Source organism: Alligator mississippiensis, chromosome 2 (assembly GCF_030867095.1).
Source record: "Alligator mississippiensis isolate rAllMis1 chromosome 2, rAllMis1, whole genome shotgun sequence".
NCBI classification, from domain to species: Eukaryota; Metazoa; Chordata; order Crocodylia; family Alligatoridae; genus Alligator; species Alligator mississippiensis.
The window spans coordinates 148,588,844-148,616,632 of NC_081825.1; the positions used below are offsets into that span (position 1 = coordinate 148,588,844).

General features: G+C 46.9%; 1 protein-coding gene across 1 annotated transcript in view; it reads left to right on the plus strand.

The window, feature by feature from the left end:
* LOC132248613 (splicing factor 3A subunit 2-like) overlaps positions 1–27,270 on the plus strand; it is a 43,075-nt gene extending 15,805 nt beyond the window's left edge. The window contains exons 3-4 of the transcript XR_009459909.1: positions 20,547–20,696; positions 21,065–27,270. The gene's annotated coding sequence lies outside the window, so the exon portion shown is untranslated. The remainder of the gene's footprint in view (positions 1–20,546; positions 20,697–21,064) is intronic.
* The last annotated feature ends 519 nt before the right edge of the window (positions 27,271–27,789 follow it).

Consider the following 27,789-nt stretch of genomic DNA (forward strand, 5'->3'; position numbering starts at 1 on the left):
TCTTGAAAATGGGGACCACATTGGCCCTTTTCCAGTCCTCTGGGACTTGGCCCGTGTGCCACGAGCGTTCAAATATTCCCGCCAGTGGCTTTGCAATGATGTCGGCCAGTGACCTCAGCACCCTCGGATGGAGCTCATCCGGGCCTGCCGACTTAAAGGCATCCAGTTCTTCCAAGCGACTCCGCATCATCTCAGGGTCTACGCGTGGAAGTCTGGCGCCTTGCTGCTGCCTCTCTACAACCCCAGTGAGAGACTTGTCGTGCCCCTTGCTTAGGAACACTGAGGCAAAGAACTCGTTGAGGAGTTCAGCCTTGTCCCCCCTGTCCGTCACCAATTGTTTCTGCCCATTTAGCAGTGGTCCTATTCCTCCCTGGGCCTTCCTTTTACTCCCTATATATCTAAAAAACAATTTCTTGTTGTCTTTTACTTGGGATGCCATCCTCAGCTCCATGGTAGCTTTGGCCCAGGATAGCTGCAACACTCAGAGGAAAATGATGACTTCCACTTGCTGCTGCTGCTGCAATTGCAATCACACAGCTGCATCACAAGCTGTTTTTATTCACTCCCTATTCCTGTTGGCACTCAGGTAGCCCTGCACTAGTTATGCCACTGCTTAGATAAAAAATAAAATAAAAGCTTACAGAGGTTTATAGCAATTCTCTAACTAAATTACATTGTGAGTCTCCCTTATTTTGCACTCCTAAAAAAGAATTTCATAATAGAAATTAAAATGGATTTAGACAAGTCAAAGCAGTTTTTAACTAGTTTGAGATCATAAAATATATTCTGATTTTGTTTTGAATCATTATGGTGTAATTGAAGCTAGAGAAAAGTGAAATTTAAATCTATGTAACTGACAATTCTAATTCCTGAAATTGTTGTTTTAGTAGCAATCAGATTAAACCAATGCTATGCCAGGTCACTACTTAGAGTTCCAGAGAAAATCCAGTATGTTTCAGGAAATAGCTTAATATTTCCTTACAGGCCTGAGAACAATGATACAGAGCTTTACGCAGCTAAGGACCACACAAATCACTTTAGATTTAGGTGCTTTGTTTGATATATTATAGCCTCACTGTCTGTAATAAGAGATCTGTTGGTGCTTTTTGATCATCTATGGGTGCATCTACACAATATGCTTTACTGCACAATAGACTGATCTACTGTATAGTAAAGCATCAGTCTACATGTGTGGGAGATTTACTGCACAGTAAGTTAGGCTACTGCACAGTTAGCTAGTACCTGTAAATAGGTACTAGATCAACTGCGAAGTATCACACTTGTTGTGACAGGCCAGCTGGGCACTGTGAGTGTATCAATTTTATCACAGGCCAACTGGGCTGTTTGATTCAGTTCCGGATCGAAGAGGCAAAGTTGGGAGTGAAATAAAGGCAAATTTATTATAGCTTACACACACACAACAGTTAACAAAGATAAATGCGATAAGCAGATAATGCAGTATAAAAGAGCTAATAGTAAATAATAAAAACAGATAATAACAACAGATAGATAGATCAATCTGTTGCAAGCCAACTGGGCACTGCAAGGGTATTAGCCATGCTGGGCTGTTCAAAACAACAAACAGACAGACATGGGTTGGCAACTTATCGATAGTCCCTCAATGCCAGGTGTGCGCCAAGTGATTCCAGCAAAGTCAGGCATCCCCGTTGATCAATGCTGTCAGAGGGATTACCGGGCAAGGTCCCTTGATCAGGATCCGATCCTCACTCACACCGGGAGTCTGGGGTCTGGGCGTGGAACAGAAATGACCATTCTGTTCCCTCCTTCCTGCTGGTTACCTGATGCATGTGCTTTTTATACCTAGTCTTATGTTAATCTGTTGGCCTCAGGGCCACTCACAACATTGCCCTATAGCTGTTACCCTATGGGATTGAAAGGTGTTAAAATTATCATAAAAGGTTACTACCCAGACTTGAGTTTATCCAATAAGCAAATTATGATGCAGCACCTTTAGGTTTGAAATTGACATCGCTCCGCCTAAATCCCAACCCCTTTTAGGCTTCATTTGAATATGCTTTCTTGGGATATGCTTTCTTGGAATGTGTTGGGTGTGCCAAGCAGTTAGATCCAGTTTTTATCGCTAAGGCTGAACCCCGAGCAAAAAACTGTTAGGCCAGCTAATCTCACAGCTACAGCTTTGCCTATGGGGCCCAGTCAGTTCCATGAACAGTTAATTTATCATTTTGGTTAAACTTATGACACACAAGTTACATTTGCAATTTACAAACTTACAAGGTTATATTAACTAATATTACCTGTTTAGGCAAAATGTGCCTCCAAGAAACACATATTATTGCTTATTAATCCCTCTGGTTCTGGCTGTTACACTTGTAAATGCTGACTAGGAGTGAATTTGCTTCCAGTCAGTCTAGACTGCAGGGGCCCACAGGGGATGGGGAGATAGCTGTCCCTGGTCCTGGCACTGCTCAGCTCCTGACTCTACCCAGGAGCTAGTCAGCGCTAGGACTGGGGAGCTCTCTGCCCTATGTCCTGGCTTCCAGGTCCCAGCATGGAGCTGGGAGTTCCAGAGCGAGCAGGGACTAGGAACCCAATCCCCCCTTGCTCTCCAAAGCAGCTCTGCGTGACACAGAGCTAGGAACTCCAACCCCGGCTCACTGTCTGGAGTTCCCAACTCGGTGCCACACAGTTGCTCCAGGAGGTTGGTGGGGGCTGGGAACCCAAGCAGGGCAGCTGCCAGTGAGCCCTCTGCCAAGTGGGGTGGCTTGGGGGCTTGCTGGCAGATGTTCCACCTGTAGGACAGTTCTTGATCAGCCTCCTGCTAAGTGAGGGGGCCTGCCTGGCAGGGGGCTCAGTGGCAGCTGCATCATGCCTGGGACAGCTCCTGGCAAAGCCCCTGCTGGGCAGGGAAGCCCCATCCAGGAGGACACTTGCTGGCAGCTGTTTCCCCCAATGTGAACATCCACCAGGGCAGCTGTCTCTTGGTCCCAGTGGTAGCTGTCTCCTGGTCCCATGCACATCAGATCCCTTCCCAATGTGCATGGGCCAGGAGACAGCTGCTGCTGCAACCATCAGAGCTCTTCTAGCCCCATGCATATTAGGATTGGAGCCCATGTCCCTTGCTAGCCCCTGGGCTAGCACCTGGGGGAGACTGGAGCTACTGCAGGGGGGGCAGAGGAGGGCAGGGGCAGCCCTGTACCAGGCTGCTCTCATTGCAAACAAATCTGCTCTTAACAGGATTCATAGATTTCATAGACATAGACATTAGGGCTGGAAGGGACCTCGGAAGATCATCAAGTCCAGCCCCCTGCCCCAGGGGCAGGAAGTCAGCTGGGGTCATAGGATCCCAGCAAGATAAGCATCCAAATTTCTCTTGAAGGCGTTCAGTGTAGGTCAGAGCTGTCCAGCCTTTTTGAATGTGAGGCCAGATCACAAACTTTTTATCAGCCAGTGGGCCAGCAAGCCATATTCAAAGATTCCACAGGAAGTGGTATCATATCAGGAAGTGATGTCACGTGACCTTTGACACCAGTGAAGTTGCAGGGGTTGACATGGTGCTGGTTGACATGGCATGCGTGCCTGGGTTGACATGGTGCTGCAGGAGCCGCTTGGCTACAACCGGGTTGACCTGGTGCTGGAGAAGCTGCGGGGCCAGGCTGGGGTTAACCTGGGGCCCGCCCGGCCTGCCGGTGCCATGCCCAGGTTGACATTGTGCTGCAAGACCCGCCTGGGCAGAACCGGGTCGTACCAGCCAGGAAAAGCAGCATGCAGCTGATGCTGGCTTCCCATGTGCTGTTGGGGAGGGGAGGAGGCCGGCCAGGTCTGCACCTGCCAGCCTGCCAGCAGAAGCAGCGACAGAGCCGTGTGCCGCTTGGGACTGACTGGTGCAGGCTTGTCCCGTCCTGAGTGGCACACGGCTCCACCGCCGCTTCTGCTGGCCGGTACAGACCCGGCTAGGCTCCTCCTGTCCCCAGCAGCACATGAGAAGCGGCCCCCTCGGGGCCTCGCGCACAGGCGGCTGGGCCCAGAGAGCCACAGCGCCCGGGGGGAGGCTGGCTGGGGGAGCAGGCACTGCCTTGCTGTGGGGAAGGGCAGGGCAGTGGGGCTGGCTTGAAGCGGGCAGGTGAGGAAGCAGGTGCAGGCCAGCAGTGCCAGCGGCCGCTGCTTGGCCTCCCGCGTGGGGCCACTCTCCCGGTCCCCATGGGGGTAAGCAGCTCCCCTCCCCTTGCTGCTGGCTGGGACCCATGGGTCCGCCCTGCACACCTTGCCGCAGCCCTGCCACTGCTGCCCTGCTGCTGCTGCTGCAGCTCCACGCCGCCACTGCTGCGGCTCTGCGCTCCACATCACCGCCGCAGCGGCTCTGTGCTCTGCGGCGGTGGCTCCTCACTCCGCGCTGCCACCACGGCTCCACGCTCTGCGGCAGCTGCTCCGCCGCCACCGCTGCAGCTCTGCGCTCCTCCACGGGCCAAATAAAATGGCTTGGTGGGCCACATGGCGATCCTCAGGCCGTATGTTGGACAAGCCTGATGTAGGTGCATGAACCACCTCCGGTGGCAGGCTATTCCAGACCTTGGGGGTTCAGACAGTGAAGAAATTCTTCCTTATGTCCAGCCTGAAACAGTCTTGCTGGAGTTTATAACTGTTCAACCTTGTCATTCCTTGGGGTGCTCTTGTGAACAATCGTTCCCCCTGATCCTGGTGAACACCCCTAATAAACATAGCTTGTTACCAGATTTTCCCATCACTGTGGGGTGTGCTCATTTATTAAGGATTCGTTTCTAGGGTCTGTAATTCTATCAATGTGCTGCTTGTGTACTGGTGTTTCTGTACAGAGCTGTATATCTCCCTTCTGCAAGTCCTCACCCCCAATGGAGCTATCTTGCAGGACTGTTTCAATGGGGCTGGATTCCTCCAGTCACCAAATCAGTCATACACACACAAACACACACAGATTAACGTGACACGGCTGACCCGGCTGGGTAGGTTAGCATGGACGGGCTGACACCCTCATATGCCAGGAATCAGTTCATAAGGGCACGTCTGAGCCAAATGGGGTCAATCAGCATGTACAAGCTGATCCCCTTATGTTTTTGAAATTCAGCACGTCCCAATCTTTTGCCCTAACTGTCCTAGTAGTAGTAGCCTCTTGATGAGCAGACCCCACAGTATTTCTGGGCTTCACAGGGATCTTTTGCTTAGGTAAAAGAAATGTTGCTGTAGAGCAAGTGGGGAGGGAAAAGTAGAGAAGGAAAAATATATCCAGTTCCTACCAGTTTTGCTATAAAAGTTATTTATTGCTGAGTATATGAAATGTATAATGCTACTAGTAATAATAGACGTGCAAAAGAAAACAGTCAAAACAATTACAATATTACCCTGGTTTCACTAAGTATTTGGGGAAATTTAGTTCAAGCTTAACTAATACAATTCAGGTTCAGGAATCTATGCCTAGAGAGAAAAAGAAAAAGAGAGAGAGAGAGAGTGAGAGCTGGGATCTCACCATGCTGGCTTTCCCTCAGGATGTTGCTGTCAGCCAATCTGTTGAGAATGGCCTCTTCAGTAATCTTTTCTAAGACCTTCCCTGGGATAGAGGTCAGGCTGCTGGGCCTGTAGTTTGCTGGATCCACTTTCCTCCCTTTCTTGAAGATAGGCACCACATTGGCCTTCTTCCAGTCTTCAGGCACTTCACCAGAGTGCCAGGAGTTCTCAAAGATCTGTGCCAGGGGCTGAGCTATGATGCTAGCCAGCTCCTTGAGTACCCTGGGGTGTAGATTGTCAGAGCCAGCTGACTTGAAGGTGTCCATCCTCTCAAGGTGTTCCTTCACGAGGTCAGCATTGATGGAGGACAGGGGATCTCCCTCACCCAGGCCTCCCTGTCCCATAGTGGGCAGGGAGTCCCATGGGACTGATGAAAGACCGATGCAAAGTACCCATTTAATAGGTTGGCTTTTTCCTGGGTGTCGGTTGTCAGTTGTCCCTTCTGGTTTAGCAGGGGTCTATTGTTGCCCTTGCTTTTCCTCCCACTCCCCACATATCTAAAAAAGGCCTTTTTATTGTCCTTGATACTTGTAGCTAGTTGGAGTTCCATCGAAGCCTTGGCATTCCTGGTTTGCTCCCTGCAGGACCGGACCAGTGCAGAATAGTCCTCCTTAGAGGTAGATCGCGTCCTCCATCCTTTGTTGGCCTTTCTTTTTAGCCGCAGGAGGTCTGCTAGTTCCCTGGAGAGCCAAGGGGGATGCTGTGCCCTTTTGCTGCCTTTCCTCCAAGAAGGAATAGCCTGAGCTTGTGCATCTAGGATTGCTCCCTTGAGGAGCAACCACTCTTCCTGAGCTCCCCTCCCCTTCGAGTCGTGGTCCCTTAGAGCCTCACTGACAAGTCTCCTGAGCTTATCAAAGTCAGTTTTCCTGAAGTCAAGGACTTCTGTATTGCTGACTGACTTGCCAGCTTTATGGTGGATGGTGAAGGTGATCAGCTCATAGTCGCTGTCACTCAGCTTCCCTTCGATCATTAGGTTGTTGATTAGGTTGTCCCTGGTTGCCAGTACCAGGCTGAGCAGCGCTTTACCTCTCGTTGGCCTGTAGACTACTTGTGTCAGATAGAGGTCATCCACGCCAGAGAGGAAGCTTCGTGACTGCTTGGATTTAGTTGAGCGCTCTTCCCACGAGATTTCTGGGTAGTTGAAGTCTTCCATGACAACCATGGACCAGGAGCATGCAGCCTCAGCCAATTCCCTGGTGAACTCTTGGTCAAGCTCTTGACTTTGGGTGGGAGGTCTGTAGTAGACTCCCACCATTGTGTCCCCTGTGCCGTGTTCCCCACGGATTTTAACCCAGAGTGTCTCCAACTGTCCACCCTGGTCGCCAGTGTCGGCTTGCAGGGTTGCATAGCTCTCCTTGACATAAAGAGCTACGCCCCTGCCCCTTTTGCCTACTCGGTCTCTCCTGTACAGGGTATAGCCATCTATACCCAAGGTCCAGTCATGGGTGGAGTCCACCCAGGTCTCCGTTATCCCTATGCCATCATAATTTTTTGTGTTAACGAGGGTGACAAGTTCCTCCTGTTTATTCCCCAAGCTCCTGGCATTTGTGTACAGGCAGGAAAGTATCCCCTTGGGGGCCCTTGCCTTACCTACTGGTTGTTCCAGGGCTGGGACATGGGTGGGCTCCCTTTAAATGCCTTGGTCTGCTGGCTTTGCAAGGGTTGCTCAGTGGGCCAGCAGTGGCGATAGTCCCCCCGTCCTCCAGTGGGCTTAATTTAAAGCCCAGTGGAGCAGGTCAGCCAGTCTGGCTGAGAAGAGCCTCTTTCCCAGAGGAGAGAGGTGGAGGCCATCCCTTCCCAGCAGCTCACTGCGTCTCTCATCAAAGAGCAGACTGTGGTCATGGAAGCCAAAGCCTTCCCGATGACACCAGTGCCATAGTCTTTGGTTCACTACCTGGATCCTCCTCTTCCTCCTCAGTCCATAGCCCGAGGCTGGGAGGATCGAAGAAAACACCACCTGTGCCCCCCAGGCCCTTTAGCCCCACTCCCAAATCCCTGTAGCACCTCATGACCTGGTTGGGATCGCTCTGATCTGTGTCATTGGTGCCCACATGGGTAAGGAGCATGGGATAGTGGTCAGTGGGCTGGAGGAGTTTAGGGATCTTCTCCGCAATGTCTCAGATGCGGGCTCCTGGGAAGCAGCAGACTTCCCATGCTAAAGGTTTGGAGCGGCAGATTGCCCCCTCAGTGCCCCTCAGGATGGAGTCTCCCACAACAAACACTTTGTGTTTTGTCTTGCACGTGTAGATATGCTCCTGGGGAAAGCTTACTGCACAGTAAAATACTGTGAGTAAGGCAAAAGTGCATTAATTGCATGGTGCAGATGTATCCAGTGTGTGTTACCTTTTAAGTCTAGTTTGCACAATTCCATAGCATTTCACTAAAATCACCATGTAGTTTCAACAGAATGTATTCAACAGTGGTTGTAAGAAGTTACCTATTCACTGTAAAGACACCTTCTATATTATTCCATTTTAGAAGTGGGTGAAAGTCTCTTGACCTAGATATAGTATATGCTGCAATTAACTTTGTATTTCAGTTTAGTTGTATAACTATATTTGGTCTAAATTTTGAGAAGTTTCTCTTACTTGAAAGCTCCATGTAATGTTTTTGTCCAAATGTTTTACCCAGAAGTATTCAGATGTATTGAAAATAAAGCAAACAAGTTTAAGGCTGAACTTTCAAATTATCTAAATCCTTTCTGCAACACTATTTTCTGATTTATACCTTAAAGTGTTTCTCAACATTTAACAAATTTCCACTTCCCAATAACCTAATATGATAGAGCTTCTAACAATATTGGTTTTTTAAAGAAAGGTCACTATGGAAATCACTTATTTCTGCCACCATGTAGGGCTGTGCAAAGTTTTGGTGGCTTATTTGATTCAGCGGAGATTCAGCCCCATTAGGCAGCGAAATCTCTGAATCCAAAACAAATCAGGAAACCCATTAAAAGGTCCAAATCAATTCAGAGATTTGGAAGGCTTGCAGAAAACAGAAAATGAGAAGAGGCAGGGGGATGGGGTGATCTTCCATATATGGAACAGCCTGAGAGGGGGGAAAGACTGCTCTGATATTGACATCTGTAGCTGGCCAGTGACTGTGATCTTTCTCCGAGTTCCCTTCCAATCACAGTGCTCTGGGGGAGGAACGTAGAAACAGCATATCAAGCTGAGTCTGAAGTGATCTGTGCCTTTTGTGAGCTGTGTTGTTCTTGAACCAGCAGCGTCTGAAAGGCTCTGGCTTGTTATCAAGTCTCCTGGTAGCTGGTCTCTCTTCTTTTAAGTTATAGCCAATCCTGTCCTACTTACCCTTGCCTACAATCCCTATTGTTATCCTTATCCATTTCTTTCAACTTATTCTTCCCCTCAAAATCCTCTTATTTGTTCTTGTTAGTCTGTCTTGATTCTTTCTCCCCACAGAAAGAAATCTGTGTTTTCCCTGACAGTGTGTCATCACTGTGCAGGAAAGCACAACATATATTACACACACACACACACATTTTGCAGCACACCAAACATTATGAAGTGCATTGGAAAGGCAGGTTCTAGGTATTCTGACTGGAGAGGGGAGGGAGCAAGTTCCCCCCGCTCCAAACATAGATGTACCCTCTTTCCTGGCAGCGATGAGTCTTCTGCTGCTAGTGGGAGCAAGGATGTGGTAGCAGTGCCTGCACATGCACCCCCACCACTAACACCACTAACCAGCAGCAGCATGACATTCTCCACCCCACTTTCAGTTCCCAGCATGAGCCTTCCAGTGCCAGAGGAGCTGGATCTGGAAGCAGAGGAGCTCAGGGCGATAGCAAAGGAAATTCTGGGAAAGGAGGGAGAATCTGAGTTTGTGCTCTACACCCCTCAAAGTTCCCCTAGAGGCAGGTCTCCTCTGGAAGGCACTTTGGAGGAGGTTGTGGGGGCAGGTGATTCAGTTCCTCCTGTTGTTGTGCCTCTGCCTGGTGAGGAGGGGGATAAGGCAGGATCCCCACCCTCAACCCAGAAGCTGGTAAGTACTGTAACGTAGGAAATTTTGAGGTAGCAGATGATCCCAGGTATGTGACCTGCCAGCACTGCCGAAAACAGATCAGCCGTGGCAAGGACATGAAACACTTTACCACCACAGCCTTACTGCTGCATCTCAGGAGACAGCACCCCCTTGCCCTTCTTCCTGCTCAGCCTGGCACCAGTGCAAGCATGCCCAAAGGAAAGTCCCCTACTCGCCACAAAGCCCCCATCCCCCCAAACCTGAGGCAGGCCATCCTGGAGTGATGGGGGAAAGCTGTAGACAGGGATGCGTTCCCAAGGTGAGCGAGATCACCTAGACCATTGTGGAGATGCTTGCTCTGGATGGCCAGCCTTTCACCTTTGTTGAGCATCCAGGGTTCAGGCAGCTCATGGCACTCATGGCCCCATCCTACCAAGTGCCCGCACTCACCACCTGTAGCAGGACAGTGGTGCCCTCCCTGTATGAGGCATGCAGGGAGTACTTGAGGGAGGAGCAGCAGAAGGCAAGGCTGCAGGTAGCTTTATACTTCACCTCAGACATCTGGAGCAGCTGGGGTGGATATCATGCCTGCCTCTCCGTCACAGGGCACAGGTGCAATCAGTCAGGCCATTGGTGGGGTCTCCTTCAAGCTGAGGTGATGGATGAGTCCCACATGGCAAGGGAGATCATGGTGGCCATGAACCGCATGGTGCAGGAGTAGCTCGTTGATCAGGGTAAGCTCACCCACAGGTTCATGGTCACCAACTATGGGGCCAATATGATCAAGGCAGTCCACGATGCCAACTTTGTTGGTATCCGCTGTGTGGCACACAAGCTGCACCTCATAGTCAGGGACGCCTTGGAAGGGAACAGGGCTCCTGGTGAAGGCACCATCACTACCATGACCAACCAGCTCATTTCGAAATGCAGGAAGGCAGTGGGCTACTTCCACTGGAGCATCAAGGGGGGCAAGATGCTGCAGGACAAACAGGCAGAGCTAGGCATCCCACAGCACAAAATCATGCAGGATGTGGAGATTCAGTGGAACTCCACATACCTGATGCTGGAAAGGCTGGTTGAGCAACAGAAAGCCATCCATGAGGTGGCCTTGATGGGGAAGATTGGGATCAGTGGCCCCCTTAACAAAACAGAATGGGATACCATGTCCCAGATCTTGGTGGTCCTCAAGCCGTTCCTTGAGGCCACTGACAGCCTCAGCGCTGGAGATGCCCTCCTTAGCCAGGTGATCCCCGTAGTGAAGGAGCTTGAGACTAAAATGGAGAAGTTCCAGAGAATCGACGTCCCTGGCTGGGGCAAGCTGCTTTCACCAGGTCCACGTGCTAGCAGGCATGTGCGACCTGGGGGTGAAGGGGAGCATCTGTAGCAGCAAAACCCTTGATTACTAGATGGAGGTGCTGGTGAACAGAGTCAGGGAGGCATAAGGGCAGAGGTGGGGAGATGTGGAAGAGGGGGATCCACTTTCCCGTGCCAGCACTCCAACCACAAGCCAGTCTCCTCCACCATATCCGCTGCCCTTGTGGGCCAAGAGCATGGCTTCAATTTTGGGGTCCAGAGGCACCAGACCCCACCATCAGGCAGGTAGCGTGGAGGCTTTGGTGGCTACCTATCTCTCTGAGGATGTGGAGCCACTGCACTGTGACCCCTTGGCCAACCCACAGCCAGGTGTGCCAGGAACTGGCCATGGTTGCCTGGGAACACCTGTCCACCAACCAGTGTTCCAAGCGAGAGGGTATTCAGCATTGCTGGTGATGTTGTGACACCCCAATGCACCTTCTTGGATCCTGGTTTGGTGGAGCAGCTGGTGTTCCTAAAAGTGAACCTCCTGCTGCTGGGGTTCCCCAAGCTCCACGTGCAGACAGAGTGAGTGCCACCATCCTCACTCTGCACCTATTTGCTTTCAGAAACTTGGTGTCCTTTCACAAAAACCCCTACACCACTCTGAAACCTGGCATGCCTCATGCCCGCATAAGGGACTACCATCCGTGCTGCATTTATCCCACACTATCTTAACACACACAAGTGATACAAGCTTTGCTTTCAACAGTTTGAGGTGCACTTTCACAAAAAAACCCTGCACCTATCTCCTTGAAGCTTGGGAAGCAGAAAATGACATAGTTATAGGTATTTTAGTGATTTCCCATTATAGTCTATGGCCGAATCTCCAAATTAGCACCGAATCTCCAAATCTGAATCAGCCGAATCGAATTGGGACAGTGATTCAGATCACTGAATCAAATAATCATCCCTCTGAATTGGCTGAATCTGAAAAGAATACTTGCTGCTTTGCACAGATCTACCAACTTGCATATCCTTTCACAGCTTGAAGGTATGTGCAGAGTTAACTAGCATGATAAAGAACCCAATGAACTCCCTACACTGGTCTATTTTTAGGTCACTTTTCAGTCCTTGTAAGTGTACAACTTAAAACATGGGACATCTGTGACAAGTAAAAACCCTTGCAGCTCATCATTAAATTGGATTCAGACAGATAAAATCAAAAGGTTTAACTAAAAATATTGGTTTTAAGGCAGTAATATGGCATAATTCTAAACATAGGTGTTGTTTTCACTGGGATAACTTGTCTACTTTCTTCTCTTTAATGTTTGTACACTATGTTGTGACGTTAGTATGTAACATGGTTTAGCACCAGGGGTGGCCGTGATACCCCTGGAAACATCCTCAGCCCTGGCCTTCTTGGCCTTCTATCTCTCTTTGTGCATTCTCCCCTTCTCTTCACTTGCCATGCCATGATGAAATTCTGCTTTCAGAAAAGGGAGGCTGCCCCAGGGCTTGCCAGGTCAGATCGACAATCATAAACACAGATGTCCATGCTCATTGCCTTAAGGACTAATTATGTCTCCAACCTCCCCTTACACCACATCCATGCTTCACAGATATTACTCATTCCTGCTGACATGCACCCCACCTGGGCTACAGGCCCCCGGCTCCAGTCCTAACCCCTCTTGGGCTACAGGCTCCTTGGCCCTTAGATTTCAGCTGTGACCGCCAGTCCTTGGGTCTCTCTCTAAGCCCTAGCCCCACTCCCAGGCCAATCAAAACTCCCAGGCTCCCTTGGCCCCATCAGTCTCTGGCTGTGGTCTTCCTTGGCCTTGGCCTTTGGCTCATCTCTGGGCCCTGGCTCCACTCCTAGGCGAGTGAGATCTTTGAACTCCCTAGCCCTGTCTTGGGACCCCTCCTGCTGACGCTTGCTCCTTGCTGAACTACAGACCTCTGGGATCTCTGGCCCCTCTCTCCCTGCTGGACAATCTGGGACTTCGTTACCTCCCCTTAGTGCCTTCCACAAACCTCTGGGGTTGCTTACCCCAGCTCAGATGTTACCCAGGAGCTCCTCTCTCCATGGATCTCAGGCCTAGACTCCCTGACTAGTTCACATTTTGGGCTTATATGCTTCAAGCCCAGCCCCACTTCTAATCAGGTGACTCTCTAATTGGCCCCTGCCACACCTGCAGACTGCTTCTCAAGCAGCTTCTTTCCCTTGTAAAGTGACAGGTACACTAAACACACTGTCACATAGGGGTTATGTATGAGGACAGAATATGTTCCTTAGCCATTCCAGGTGTAGCAGGACAGTGAGCAATGTAAAAATGGCCCATTCATTCTAGAAACAGCAGCCATACTTTGAAAAACTTTAACATTTAGTTTCCCAGCTCTTCTTTATATCCCTTAAGAAAAAAATTGCCTGATTTTCAAAAGTTCTGAGCAAGCTTCACTGAGATTTTTTAAAAGAGTGTAGAAAAATGAATACAATTGAAGCTGAGCAACTTGAATAGTATTCCCCACTCTACCAACAGTTTCAGATTTAAGATTGGACAAATAAATCAGATTCTGTTCACTTTTCCCCTTCTGTAAGATTAGGGTAATATTTCTACTTCTTTGAAGTTGGTTCTTTCAGATTATATAAAATAAATGAAGAAATTCCATAAAATAAAATAAACCAAAATCTACAATGTCAACCTCCATTTTAGTCTTTGTGAGTTGGTTCTGTGTTATAGATATTTTCCTTTGGCCATCTGATGATCACTGATCTGATGGCAGATTACTTTCCTTCAGAAGTCACTGAGTTTTTTTAAATACATCCAAAAATTTCAGGAAAGCAAAAAGACCTAGCCACTTCTATACTGTATAACTGGCCCAAGGTGTGTACTTGGATGTAAGGATCTTACAATCCATTTTGAAACAAAAGTGCCTGCAAGGACACTGTTAAAGGGATTTCAGTATCTTTATTGTCTGGGAGAGAGGAAGGAGTTTAGTATCAGAGATGAACCTCAATCATCAGTTCAACGCTGTAGTGTCTAAGTGAAGGGGAGTGGGGGGAGGAGTGGTGAGAAAAAATTGGTTTAATCCATTATTCAGATGGTTAACCACAAAGACTTCGATCTCAACTTCAAAGTTCAAAGATTTTGTGTCTGAATTGCCTGGTTCAGGTACACCTCTACTTCATCTGGCGATTAGCTTAATATAGCACTATGGGATTAAAGAGGTCAAAGCAAAGGTTTGGCCATAGTGTGGTCACTTGGTAGAATGTTGGTGCATAGCCTTCTCCTGTTGTCTGTGGGGGATTTACCTGGATATGAACTGCAAGATCAGGGACATTCATTTAAAATCCCTCAAGATCCTTAGGTTTTGTGCATTCCCAAATCATGGTATGAATTTCAATAGGGAGGTAGAACAGAAACATTTTTAAATGTGTGTAGCACCTGTAGCACCCACTGGAGTAACAAAAAGAGCATCATTTGGGCTAGGGGAGAGAAATAGGCCCTTAGTTGGAGAGTGAGCAGGAGAAATACAGAATGTTAATCAATTTTCCCTCTCTTGAATTTTGCTTTTGGTTGTTTGAAACCCAAATTTAGGAAAAGTGAGGCATCTGATGTTTCTCTTGTTTTGCTACATTATGAAAGCTTTTGCTCAATGGACTCATCAATTGGCCTAATAAGCAGTACATTTCCTCTATCTTGGCTGTACACTGTCATGTTCAGTTCACACTGATGATGAAACCAATGCCAGAATTGCTAAAGCAACCATGTCCTTCAGTAGACTAAGTGCAAATGTGTGGGAGTGCAGAGGCATCAGTCAACAGACAACTGAAGGCCTACAAAGCCATTGTGTTGCCAATCCTGATGTATGCATGTGAAACCTGGATGGTGTACAGACGCCATGCTATGAAGCTGAAACACTTTCACATGAGCTGTCTGAGGAAACTGATGGGGATAAGATGGCAAGAGAAGGTCCCAGACACTGAAGTTCTTACACAGGCAGGCATTCCAAGCGTCCACACTGTTGATAAAATCACAGCTGGGCAGGCCATGTCATCAGGATGTCAGATAAGTGACTGCCAAAGATCTTTTATGGTGAACTAAAGGAGGGAAAGCGCTCTCAGGAGACTTCATCGGGTCATCACTGAAACATTTCAACACTGACCCAAAGTCCCAGGAAGATCTCGCTCATAATCATTCTACCTGGCGAAGCCTCATCCATGCTGCGCTACCATCTATGAGCAGAGGCAGAGCAGAAGCACAAACAGCGCAAATCTCACAACAGCAGCATGTTCGCTGTTGACCAAATAACAAAAAGCGGCATCTCTTGCTCAGTATGCCATAGACAGTTCAAAGACAAATTGGCCTGATCAGCCATTCGTGTGCTCACAAAAACCAAACCAAAATGTGATGTCATGGTCATCTTTGAATTCAAAGGATGAACAACAACAACAATAAGCAGTAGCATAACTAGGGGTGGGCAAGCAGGGCATGAACCCTGGGTGAGGACTTGGAGAGAGTGCCAAATAGAGGCTCCTGGAGGCATCTTCACCTCTGGGCAGTGAGTCTTGAGGCTCTGGCATTTGCCAATAGCATCCTGCAGAAAGAGATGTCCTGCTTTTGGGAATAGCTGCTGCTGTGCCTGAGAAGTATTGACACAGCCAGCACCTAGTGGGCTAACATACAAGTTACCAGTGGTAAGCACCCTCTTCTGGCAACCTCTTTTTCTTGGCTCTTTTTTCACTGCCAAGTTTACCATTTCTGATTGCTGCTGGCAATGAAAATGAGCACACTTGATGAACTGTGGCGGCAGCTGCTGACGGGGGGGGGGGGGGGGGGGGAGGAGGGCACAGACATGAGAAGGTCTCTACATCCAACGGCTGTTGCTTTAGCCTCCTGAGTGCTGCCCATGCCAACACTTCCCTTCCTACGAAGCACTTCTTCCCAATAGCAGGATACTATTGGCAAATGCTGGCCCAGGGCTTAAATCATACCAGTTATGCCTCTGTTGAACAAGACGAAGTTGGAGGTACAGCTCAGTTTCCAGCCACTGTAGGTCAACAGCAAAGAGCTGACTTTTGAAAGTTACAACTGTGAAGTTTTACAATGGTAGGAGATGCGGTTATGCAGAAAACCTGGATCTGAAATGTGATCTTAGATATTTGTGCCCTGGGGCTTTGGAGTACACAAAACAGAATGTGGAAGTTAAGACAGGCAAACAGCAGATTTCACCAGAGACAACCTAATGAGCCTGATGGAAGCTCAGTTGTGGCTCAGGTCATATGAGTTACAACCTTCACGTCTTCCTGTGCCAGTTTGGCCTAGTTACAAGACACCTATGCTGCATACCTACAAGTGCACACATGTGATTTACATGCCACAAACCACATGCAGCACAGGTGCATCCGTTCACTGTGCTGCAAATTTGCAGTGTGGCAGTATTTTTTGACACAGGAGCAAATCCCAGTGTCAAAAAAACCCACCGCAAAACAAAGTGGCGTGGCACATGCATCGGCAGCATGCACTGCCAAACCAGGAGCCTGGCCAGCAAGAGTAATAATGCTCTGGCTGCCGCTATGTTCTCTGTTGCCAGATTGCTGCTGCCCCGGGTGGCCCCCAGAACCCCAAGTAAGGCTGCTGGGGCCTGCACAGCTCTATCCCACCTGGAGCATTTTTCCCTCTGCTAACCCTACACGTAGGGGCATTTGCCAGGGCAAAAAGCAGCAGCACAAATTTGTTCTGATTTTTTTTTTTGTCAATGGCAACTGCACACCTCTGCTTGTGGGGACATGGCCCTAGTGTGTTCATATACCCACATGAGGTTCTCCTAGTTTTCTGTTTATTCACAGAACATCAGTTGGCACACATGGAGGCTGAGTACCCTGTATCACTTATGGTCAAGAGCAATCCATTCAATTAAGAACCAACATTGATGGGCTTTGTGAGGACCAATGTGATTAAATACAAAGACCACTTTTCTTTCTTTGAGACAAGTAATAAAAGCAATCATGGACATAAGACCTAGTGCATCCTTCAGCTAAGTAAGTAGTCAAGCATAGTTCTTCTACATGTATCAGGAAGTAATGCTAGGCACTCATCGTGAAATGAGAAGTGTAGTATGTGAAATGAAACAGAATGCCATCTTTCAGTGTCTAACAAGAGGATATACTTTTCAGAGGCATATGCTGATAGAGCAGAGTTCAACTGCTAGCTTTTCAGAGTAAACAGTTCATTCAGCCATTACAACATGTTTTTATCAGTATTGGTGTGATTCTTTAATCTTATAAGCACCAGCTTCAGTCAGTCAACTGAATAGAAAGATTGTGGCTGTGAGACATGGTTCCTGACTCACTTGCATTTGACCCTCAAGAAGCCTGAGGATTCGTTTGCTTATTCATTTGAACTTCCACCTGTGTTCCTTTGTCTCCATTCCTAACTCCTGCTTTCATCAATTAAATCCTTCCTTCCAGGGAATGTTTTGGTACATTTCCAATAGGGAAAGGCATTTTGTGAATGGGTCTTCACAAGTACAGAATTCCCCTGTTTATTAAATAGTCATCACCAAAAATAAGTAAATAAATCCTCTAAAAAAGAAAATTTAATACCGGCACCAAAAATCTTCCCTTTCTCACAATCACCAGCTCTTCACACTAATGATAATATTTTTCAAGAACAAATCCCACATCAAGACATTTTTTCTTTCTCCCCACCACACTTCTTTTAGGCCTGTCCAACCCCCCCCCCCCCAAAACAAATACAATAAAGAAGTTATCCATGACCTACCTTGTATCCACTTACAGGCTCTGGTGTAGTGGATGGTGATCCACTTGAGTCACCAACAGATTATGTTGATCACACTGAGTAAGGGCCCAACAGCCAATTGCTATTTATATTTCAAAATGCCTAGAAATAAGATTTGAAATCCTATAATGGTGGATTATTTAGGTGGATTATTTGGAGCATTCAGTTTGTGTCTAAAGTAATAATGGTATCCAAGGAAATAAAGGAAATAGTCTATGACAGATATGTCATATCTATATTGACTTTCTTCAAAGGGGACCCCATTCTTAATGGGGTTTTTGGTTTTTCTAAAAGATAGTATTATTTTTGTCATCAGTCCTGAGGTACAGGCTACCTTTTTGCTCCCCTTTCTCTACATCGTTATCAACCAAATAAATGGTGGGAGGGGGAATCAATGCCTCAACTTCAGTGAGAGATGATGCTTATCACCTGATATGATTGATCCCATTGTATTATTACTTCTCATTATTAATGTTAGTTATTTGTAACATTAGGTGGATGCAAGATTTTGCAAAGGGATGTGAGAGCAATGAATAGCACTTCAGGGATAGTTGCACCCCCTGTTCTTGGCCTCCCACCCAGACCAGGGGCTGTAGATCAAGCATCAGTCAGGGCTGTTTTTAAACTCCCTAAATAAGGTAAAATCCTGCCCTCCACCTCTCAGTCTTCTCTTTCCCTCTGTGCTCAGTGGTTCCTCCCCTTCCCTCTTGCTCCCTCCTTCCCCTGTCCATCACCACTGCTGTCTTGGGCTGACCTGAGGGAGGGTGGGGCTCCAGAACTGTTCATGCCCTCTCCAGCCAGGCTGTGTGCTGAACCGGGCTCAGCCAGAGACAGCAGCAGTGAGTAGGGGCAGGCTGAGGGAAAGGGAAACCCACCTGCCACTGCTGCTGTCCTTGGGTTAGCCTAGCTCCCCACACAGCTTAGCTGGAGCAGGACAGGAGCAGCTCTGGAGCTCCCCCTTTCTCCAGGGTCAACCAGGGACAGTGGCAGTGGTGGGTGGGGCAAGAGGTAATGTAAGGAGAGGGGATGTGCAACTGAGCATGGAGGGGAAGGGGGGGGAGGGTTCTTATCAGCTTTGGGGCCTTTGAAAAGGTGCTTGCTGCAGCTCCTGTGGTGTGGTCCCAAAGAAGGGTATGACTGCACCACTGCAATCAGAGACCCTTTGGATCTGCCTTGGATGGTAACTATGAAAACAAAGCTATTATTACTCACAACCTGTTGACTTACCAGTTCTAATATAGAATTAAAGGCTAGGCAAAAGTACACCCTCTGGGGATAAGAACTAGTTTTTTAAATGTCTGTGATTACGGATTTGAAAGTTGTTTCAAACACAAGGATTATTGGAGTTAAAGTCCACTAAAATACTGATGTGACAAACCAAAGCAAAGGGAAAGAGCAGAGAAGTGTGATGAAAAAAATGGGACTGAATGAGTGATAAAGCAGATCATATTGAATGAGTGATATCAGCAGATATCTGAAAAAAATGAGCAGAGGAATGAATGTAAACATACAAGTACGGTATGTTAAAAACTGTGATTATGGCTAATTACTTGTGGCGGAGGAAGTTTTGACGAGGGGCTCACCTTTATGTTTAGCAAGAGTGCTAGTTGGAAACATTCACCTTTAAGAAACAAGATACCTTAAGTCTGAGAAAATAAACATGGCTTTTTAATTTTTTAATTATTTGTTTAATATTACAAACTTACACCCATCAAAGAAAATAGTTTGGAAAGTTGAAAAAACAAAACAAAACAACCCGCATTCCTAAACTGCATACTGTCAGTTCAGCCATTCCTAGTACTTGCTGTTAGGAAGGGACCTGGAAGGTTCTGCAACAGCCTTTCATAAGAATTAGGGGGACAAGCAGTCTAAATAACTTTAAGATTGAGTTTAAGAAATGTTTATGTAGGATTAAATGATGTGGTCGAGCCCTTTCCCTGTCAGTAGTAGGCAAAGACCCAGGAGGATCCTTTTGATGTTACTACTGTTTTCTAGAGCTGTGCGAAGCTTTGGTCACTGATTTGATTTGGTGGAGGTTCAGCCCAATTCAGTGGCCGAATCTCCAAATCTGAATCGAATCAGGAGACCCTTTAATCTCTCTGAATCGAATCGGAACCCTCCAAATCGATTCAGAGAGATTCAGAAAGATTCGACGATTCGGACATAGACACAGCTATAAATGTTTTTCCTACATACCTCAAGGTACCAGGTGGCTCATGAATGCTGAGATGGTGAGGCAGATGGAGTGTCCCACAGGAGCATGGGAGGGTCCCCAGCACGCTTGGCAGCAGACCTGGAAGTGGACCAGAAGCACTTCTGGTCTACTTCCACGTCCACCAGGGAGCATGCGACTAATGCCTCCTGGGTCTGGGGGCGGTTCCCCAGGATCCCCCCATGGCCAATCGCTGAGCTGGGAGCATGTGTGGTGGGGGGTCCCCCAGCATGCTCAGCAGCAGACCTGGAAGTGGACCGGAAGTACTTCCAGTCCACTTCCAGTTTCACCACCAAGCACGTGGGGGGGAACCCCATGCTCCTGTGGGATGCTCCATCTGCCCCACCATCGCAGTGTTCACGAGCTGCCTGGTACCTCAAGGTATGTAGAAAAAACATTTAAAGCTATGTCTATGTCTGAATCGCTGATTCTCTGAATCAACATTAAATCTTCAGATTTGGATTCGGCCAAATGGAATCGGGGACAGTGATCCGAATCAACGAATCGAATCACTGTCCCCAGTTTGGGCTGAATCCAAATCCGAATCGAATATGGCCCGTTTTGCACATCCCTACTGTTGTTTGTACTTTGCAATCAGATCCCCTTTAAGGCATTACAGGAAGAACTCTGCTATCTAGGACTTCACATCTTTACTAGAAGGCTATTGAGCAATACATTTTCTTCCCACGTACCACATTTCCACCATCTGCACTTTCTGGTAATGAGTCTTTTTTTTTCAGGTGGCTTCCAGATGACCTCTTGCCACTTACAGAAATTTGTAAAGACATCTTAAGAACCCTAGAACTTCAAACTCCAAAGAGTAGGCCATTAAATTATTTTCACTGGCCAAAAAGGTTGAAGATAGCAGGGGGAACAGGAAATAATCGCAAGTACTTATCATGACCATTTTCTTTCCCAGCCTTCCCTCCTCACTTTCTGTCCTTTAGAGCAGTGGGTTTTTTTGTACTAGGACACATTTGTAAACATTGATGGCCAGTCCCCACCCAGTACCCCTCACTTCCAAACTGCTGCCCACCATGTCCAGGCTCCAGCCCCGCAGTGTGTTTGTGTCACGGGGTGGGCATGTGGGGCAGGAAGGGCCCCAAGCAGCTCCTTGCAAGCTGAAATTGTGACGGCTTGAAGAGAAAAGCCACGGTTTCCCATGTTTTCTCTTTTAAAGGAGAATCCATTTTTAAAGTTTGTTGATCTAATTGTAAAATTTGTTTCCAACCCTTTCATATATTCTTGTGACCCACAGGTTGAGAAACACTGCTTTAGAGCAAGACTGGCTTTCCCCTTCCCAGCTGGCCCATTCTGCACCCTTTCTGGTTACTTGCCAGATACTTTTCAGGTCTGCTTTGCTCCCCCACACAACAAGAAATACTGGTAGCTGGAGCATCTTCTCCCTTATGATCCTAGCAAGGCTCTTGGAGTCATTGTAGTTCGGAGCACCCTACAATGGTGGTCAGCAGTCCTTCTAAGCAGCAGGTTTTGCTGCTGCTACTGCCGTCACTACCACCTACATTTTCCCTAGGAGCGGAGTGGTGCTTTGGAGTAAAAGAAAGTAAACCTGCTTGTTTTGAAGGGGAGCAGAATCTACAAAAAGAAGCTTGTAACAGGTTCTGTATTAGGACACAGCTGCATTAGAAAGTTGAAAGGTTTGCAAGCGGGAGGAAAGGAGCATACTATTCTAGGGGCATTGAATCCTCAGAAAGCAGAGGAGATTTTCTAGTTATAAATCTGGAGTTGGGCTAAGGACATATGAATAGCCAAAATTAGTGTGGATTGGATCAGAAGCATTTTACTAACCTTCTGGAACCATGCATAATGGCATTGTGAATTTATACAGAATCTAGCACAATGCCTGTGTGATTCTTATGGTTGCTATTGCACACTACCCCTTTTCAGAGAAGGGCAAATATGGCATATGAAGTTGTGGGATACACTCATCCTCTACAGGTAAAACTTCCTTCTGTCTCCTATCCACTGCTGTTTTTGCAGAAAGAGTGTAAAGCCAGGTCCTTTCTGGGGGTAGAACAAGTTCATTTTGAGCAAAATGAACAAGTTCATGGCTCTGCTGAGGGACACAGCTCAAATAGCTCTTGGATTCTTGTACTCCATTCTAAGCAAAAGTATATAGTTAGACTTGAATGGATGTTCAGTTGTTAGTAGAGAATTTTTATACTGTCACACAAGTCACATTAGACATTTTAAATTGGTGACTGCTAGGTGTTTAGAACACAGAGTATTATCCTTCAGCCTTTTATGTAACAAATGTGGGCATTAAGCACTGGTTTTAAAAGTTAATGTAACTTCTTAAAAGGGGCTTTTCTTTATATCTTTAAGGTATTAAGAGCTCATTGTATTACATATTATTTTAATACAATTTTATTTTAATATTTCATGTGTTTTTATAATTTATCTGGTTTTTATTGTAAGTTGCCCTAAGCTGTCTTGGGGAGGGTAGCATATGTATATAATAAAAAAGACTACTTGTTCAAGTAGTCTCTTTGCAGTTGTTGATATTCCCTGTGTGAGTAAAGCCAGTCACTTGACTGCGTTTATTAAATTCTGTCCTTGTACATGGACTTGACGTTGGACTCATTGTGCTGTTAGCGCTTTTGATTTGCAAGAGTTAGGCCTTGGTACACATTTATTTAATAGCTCAATGGGATCCAATCCCTGATCCCAACAGTCCTGTCTCCTGCTGTGCCACACATACATGGCAGGATGCATGATTTTCAAATTAGGAACCAGATCTCAATTGCATTATTATTACTTGTCAGTGCAGGGGGAGTCTGGGATCATAATGATGATCCCAAACTCCTTCTGTACCTACAAGTTGATTGCCAAGTGCCTGCAGCCTGTCATGAACTGGAGAGATCCCAGAACTGGGACTGACCATTGGCTGATTGTTGGTTTCAGCCCCAGGATTGCACTGGAGCCCATTCAGAACTTCAGTACAGTCCTGGGGCTGGGACTGACAATCAGTTGTTTGATGGTCTCAACCCTGGGATCACACCAGAGCTGGTTTGAGACTCTGATGCAGTCCTAGACCTGGGACTGACTATCAGTTGATGGTGAGTCTCAGCCCTGGGACCACAGCAGAGCCAGTTACCAATCAACAGATTTTGCATTCCAGCCCCTGAACTACACTGGAGCCAGTCCTAGAACCCCATGCACCAGGATGTTAGAAAATCTTGTGTGCAGCCCAACTGCATGCATAGATTTTGAAGGCCCTGGCATGCTGGTGCCCCAGGGTTCAGGAGAGGTTCCCTGATCCCTGGGTTCCTATGCACCAGCAATGTTAGAAAATCACATGTGCAGCTAGGTTGTACACATGGGTTTTAAAGTTCAGGTTACTGTTTATGGTGCAATTAATAGCTTAATCACATCTTAGGCTTAATGTCTGCCAGGGGACTTAAAAAACATCTTCAGTTTCTATTTCTGTATCTGCTATGCTATGTGAAGGTAACCATTTCTTCAGTCTTCACATTAAGTTCACTCTGGCGAATATGAAAGCACTCTGGAATTACCTAAAATTAATACTTTTGGCTTTTTCAGAACACTTCAGGTGCTGAGTGATGGGACTAATTAACAGGTGATGAGCTGTGCTAAATAAAAATTGTTGCTTGAGGAAGTATTGCAGAGGAAATACAACTACAGTGGTGGAGAAGGGTGGCAGCACCTGACCCTAATCACATGGTAATTGTTGAGTAGTTGCTGCAGAGTGGTAAACCGAGGCACCAATCTGAAAGCTTTCTTTTCCTTTTTCTTTTCCTTTTTTCTCTTTTCTTTCTTATCAGACCAAGCTCCTTCAGCTAGGTCCCTCTCTCATAGACCCTCCTGTAACTTTTAAGTTAAGAACTGTGCTGGAATAACTTTAAGACCGTGCTATAGAGTTAAGAGTTGTACTTTAGAACTAAGATTGTAGAGTAATACTGTGTCAGTGTGAAATCTAAGTGACTGTGTGAAAGAGGCTTTTTGATAGTGATCATTAGTGTGATAAGGGAAATGGAGATGTCTGGTAAAACCCCTTTAGCTGCTCGTTTGAGGCAGGAGAAACCCTGCAGGTTAGAGAGATGGGTAATGAAGAAGGGAAAATATCCCTGGGAAAAAGTGTGCTTCAAGGGTGAGAATCCCCTGACTGAGGCAGGTTTGAGTTTTGAACAGTATTGCACCAATCTTAAGCCACGTAGTAGTGCAAAAATTGCAGCTGCTGCCTGGGCATTGTTTTATGCATGTTTGGAAATGATCGAAATGTTAAAGGAGAAGCAGGAATTGGAGCTTGAAAAAGAACAGTTACAACAGCGTTTGAGAGATTGTGAGATTTTATAGCAGAAAAGCTTAAAATGGTAACTTTACTTAGAGATATACAGGAAGACAGAGACAAGGCAAGCAAGACTTTAGAGTTGTATAAGAAAGAATTAGCACACACAAAAGTGTTGTTAGAAGAAGCGAGAGCAGCAACTCGTTTTCTGGCAAAGGAAAACAAGGCAGCAAAGACAGCAGCAAGCCATCAGAAGTGTGAGGCAGAGATCAGTAAATTGCATGCCCAACTTAGTGCCCATAAGAGGGTGGTAGCAGCTGTAAGGTTAAAAGAGGATTGTGACTTTGAGTCCCCTGGGAAAATAGAGATACTCCCTGATGCAGTCCCCAAAAGCCCATTTAACCCCGATTGGCACTACGTGCATAATGTTGCTCCTGTTACCACAAAGGAGGTTAAATGCTTAGTTGCAGGAGAATATCTTCCCACAGCGGAGATAGTCACTGACATAGTGAGATGGTCTCCCAGTCAAGCCAAGGCTATTGCTGAGAGACTGGGGCCACTGAACTGAGACACTGCCATTGTGTGGCTGGCTTGTGTTTGGCAAATGTACCCCTCTGCTGATGGCATAGACTTAACTCAATTAGTTCAGTTATGTGCCTCTCCTTGTGATGCAGATGCTCTAGGCATGGGCATAGGTTCTTGGGAGCGAACTGCTCCTGGACCCCAGGAATGGATAATAAGTGCTCTTAACATATTACTGCCTGCTTCTTCCCTTAAGAAATTGTATGTAATGGAAGAGCAGAAGCCAGGAAAAGCCCCAGAATCTTACCTGATCTGAAAGAAAATGCTAGCAGCTCTCTCTGATTCATTACCCCAGACAGAAGAGAATGGAGTTATCACTCTCCATTATCAGGGACCTGAATTAATATGGAGCACCTATGCAGGGTTAAATTCCCAGACCAAAATGACCATAGGGGTTGTGGATTTAGAACACATAACCTGGAATGAACTAGTGGCAAAAATCAAACAGACAGGAGATTTGCTGCGAGAGACTGGTGTTTTAAAGAGACAAGCAGGCAACAAGATTACATCAGAGCCTGTGCAGGCTATCACCTTTGCAAATAATGGTCCTCACTCTGCCAGTCATTCTCCCAATTCTAATCCCCCTTTGCCTCACAACCCTGGGCAACGACAACCCAAGGAGACCCTTAGGAGAATGATTTGGAAAGAGCTAGTGAATTTAGGGGAAGATATGGGAAAATATGATCGCCAATTAGTGTCCTGATTAATGCTTTGTCTCAAGCCATGCGGAGAGCAGAGTTAATGCAGGGAGCACCTCCTCTGCCTGCTGCCCCAGTACAGAGTGCATCCCATGTGTTGCGCCAGACCCCTGCCTTCTCTCCTGAGTGGAGGCTCCAGAGGGAGTCTGCTGATCAGTAGGAGTGCCCGGTTCTCCTCGGGCCTCCCCAACTGGTCACAAGACTTCAGTGTGATGTATGGGGGAGACCCACTGTGAGGGCTGCAGTGGGGAACCCAGGGATGTTAGCCCAATTGCTAGTGGATACTGTATCCTCAGTAAATATTCAAAGTCCCTGGTGGATCTCTGGAGGGAGACCCACCACAAAACATGTACAGCTCAGCGGATATGGGGGAGAAATCCAGGAAGCTCCTGTCTGGCAGGATGTTCCCTTGCAAATTGACAGATTGCAAGGAAAAGTAGAGTGCTGTGCTCATGAGGGAAATGAGAAGGGAATCCTAGGAGTTCCTTTCCTCCAGGCATTTCAGCTAACTGTAGATCTAGCTAATGGGGTGTTATGGAAGTTAAAAGGAGGACCTGCAGAAGTCTCTGCTATGCATCGTTGTGCTGCCATAAAGGCACCTACTGCCACCCTAATCTCCAGTAGTGATCCATGGGTACAAGAATTTCCCAGTGTGTGGACTGGGAAAAGGCGGAGTGTGGAAAAATAAATGCTGAAGTTTTGATTGAAGGAAAAGATCCCCCTCCTCAAAGACAGTATAAATACCCAGCTGCAGCAGGGGAAGGCATTAAAACGACTATAAACTGTCTCTTAGAACAAGGAGTGCTTGTGCCTATGCAAAGTATTTGCAATTCACCAGTATGGCCAGTCCTTAAAGCGGACGGGGTCATTTATAGAATGACAATAGACTTCCATGCCTTAAACGCAGCCACCCATGCCGCTGCTCCTGTGCTAACTAACTACAACGAGATCTTAGCAGCAGTAGCAGCTGGCTCCAAATGGTTCTTTGTAATAGATTTGGCTAATGCTTTCATAGCTATACCTCTCCATTTTTCATGTTGGTATAAGTTTGCTTTTACCTATAGGGGACAATAATATGCCTTCAGTCGAACTCCCCAAGGTTTCCATTCTTCCCCTAGTATTTGTCACGCCCATGTCACTAAAATGTGGAACCGTTTGAGCCCTAAACACCACTCACATGTAATTTCATACGTGGATGACATTTTGATACATACCCCCACTTCAGAAATGAACAGAGAAATCACTAAGGAGTTGCTGACTATAGTACAGGAAACTGGATTTAAGGTAAATAGAGAAAAGGCTCAGTTAGTGCAGCAACAAGTGAAATACCTGGGTGTATGTCTTGGAGAGGATGGCAGGACTCCAGATCAGCAAAGGGTAAAAACAGTAGGAAGTCTGCCTGCTCCCACAGACACACACACTCTTTGCGAGCTCTTCTGGGAACTTTTAACTTCTCCAGAGAATTCATTGAAATGTTCTCTGACAAAGCTAAGCCTCTGTACAAATTATTAAAGAAAAACAGGATTTGGGAATGGAGAGCAGACCAACAAACTTCCCTGGCTACCTTAAAACAAGATTTAGCTTGTGCTCTGGCTCTGGGATATCCGGATCCTGTCCTTCCTTTTGTGATTCAGTTGGCCTCCTCAGAAACAAGTATTGGAGCCACTCTTAGTCAAAAGCAATGTGATAAACTCTGAGTCACTGCATGTGCCTCCAGGCTCCTAAATCAAACAGAGCAAGGCTTCACCCCCTGTGAAAAGGAGTGTCATGCCCTGGTCTGGAGCGTCACTCATTGGGAATTTATTATTGGAGGGTCAAAGGTCATTGTTCAGACTGTGCATTCCCCGCTAAAGTGCATCATATCAGGGAAAATACAAGACGGCCAGGTTTCTAACCCACACATTGCTCAGCGGACGCTCGCCCTAGTAAACCGAGGAGTAGAGTTTAAAAAAGAGCAAGCTGGTTCACCAGCCCCGTATGGATTAATCATAGAAGGAGAGGAGCATACCTGCTCCCTCCTTCTTCTAAAACACCTTGAATGGCCTGTCAAGGGAGGCAAGAGGCTTGCAGATGCACAACAGAATTGTAATTTGGTTTACAGACGGATCAAGTTTCTATCATAAAGGGCATCCCCAAACAGGGTATGGAGCCATCCGCATAAATGACGGAGAGGTGCTCCAAGGACCAGCTCGCCCCCATTCTGCCCAAGCAGCTGAAGTAGAGGCAGTTAAAGCTGTCCTAGCTTATGAATCTTGGGACACTTCTGTTGCTATCCATTCCTTTCCCTAAAGTTTTTCTCCGGGTAGTTACTGCATCCATTTTCTTTACCTGGTCTGTGTCTTCAGTGTGGTTACTAGTAGCAGCATCCTTACTAGCAGTAAGGCATCAGCTTTATTGTTCCAGTGTGCTTCTTCTGAGTGATTTTTCTGGCGC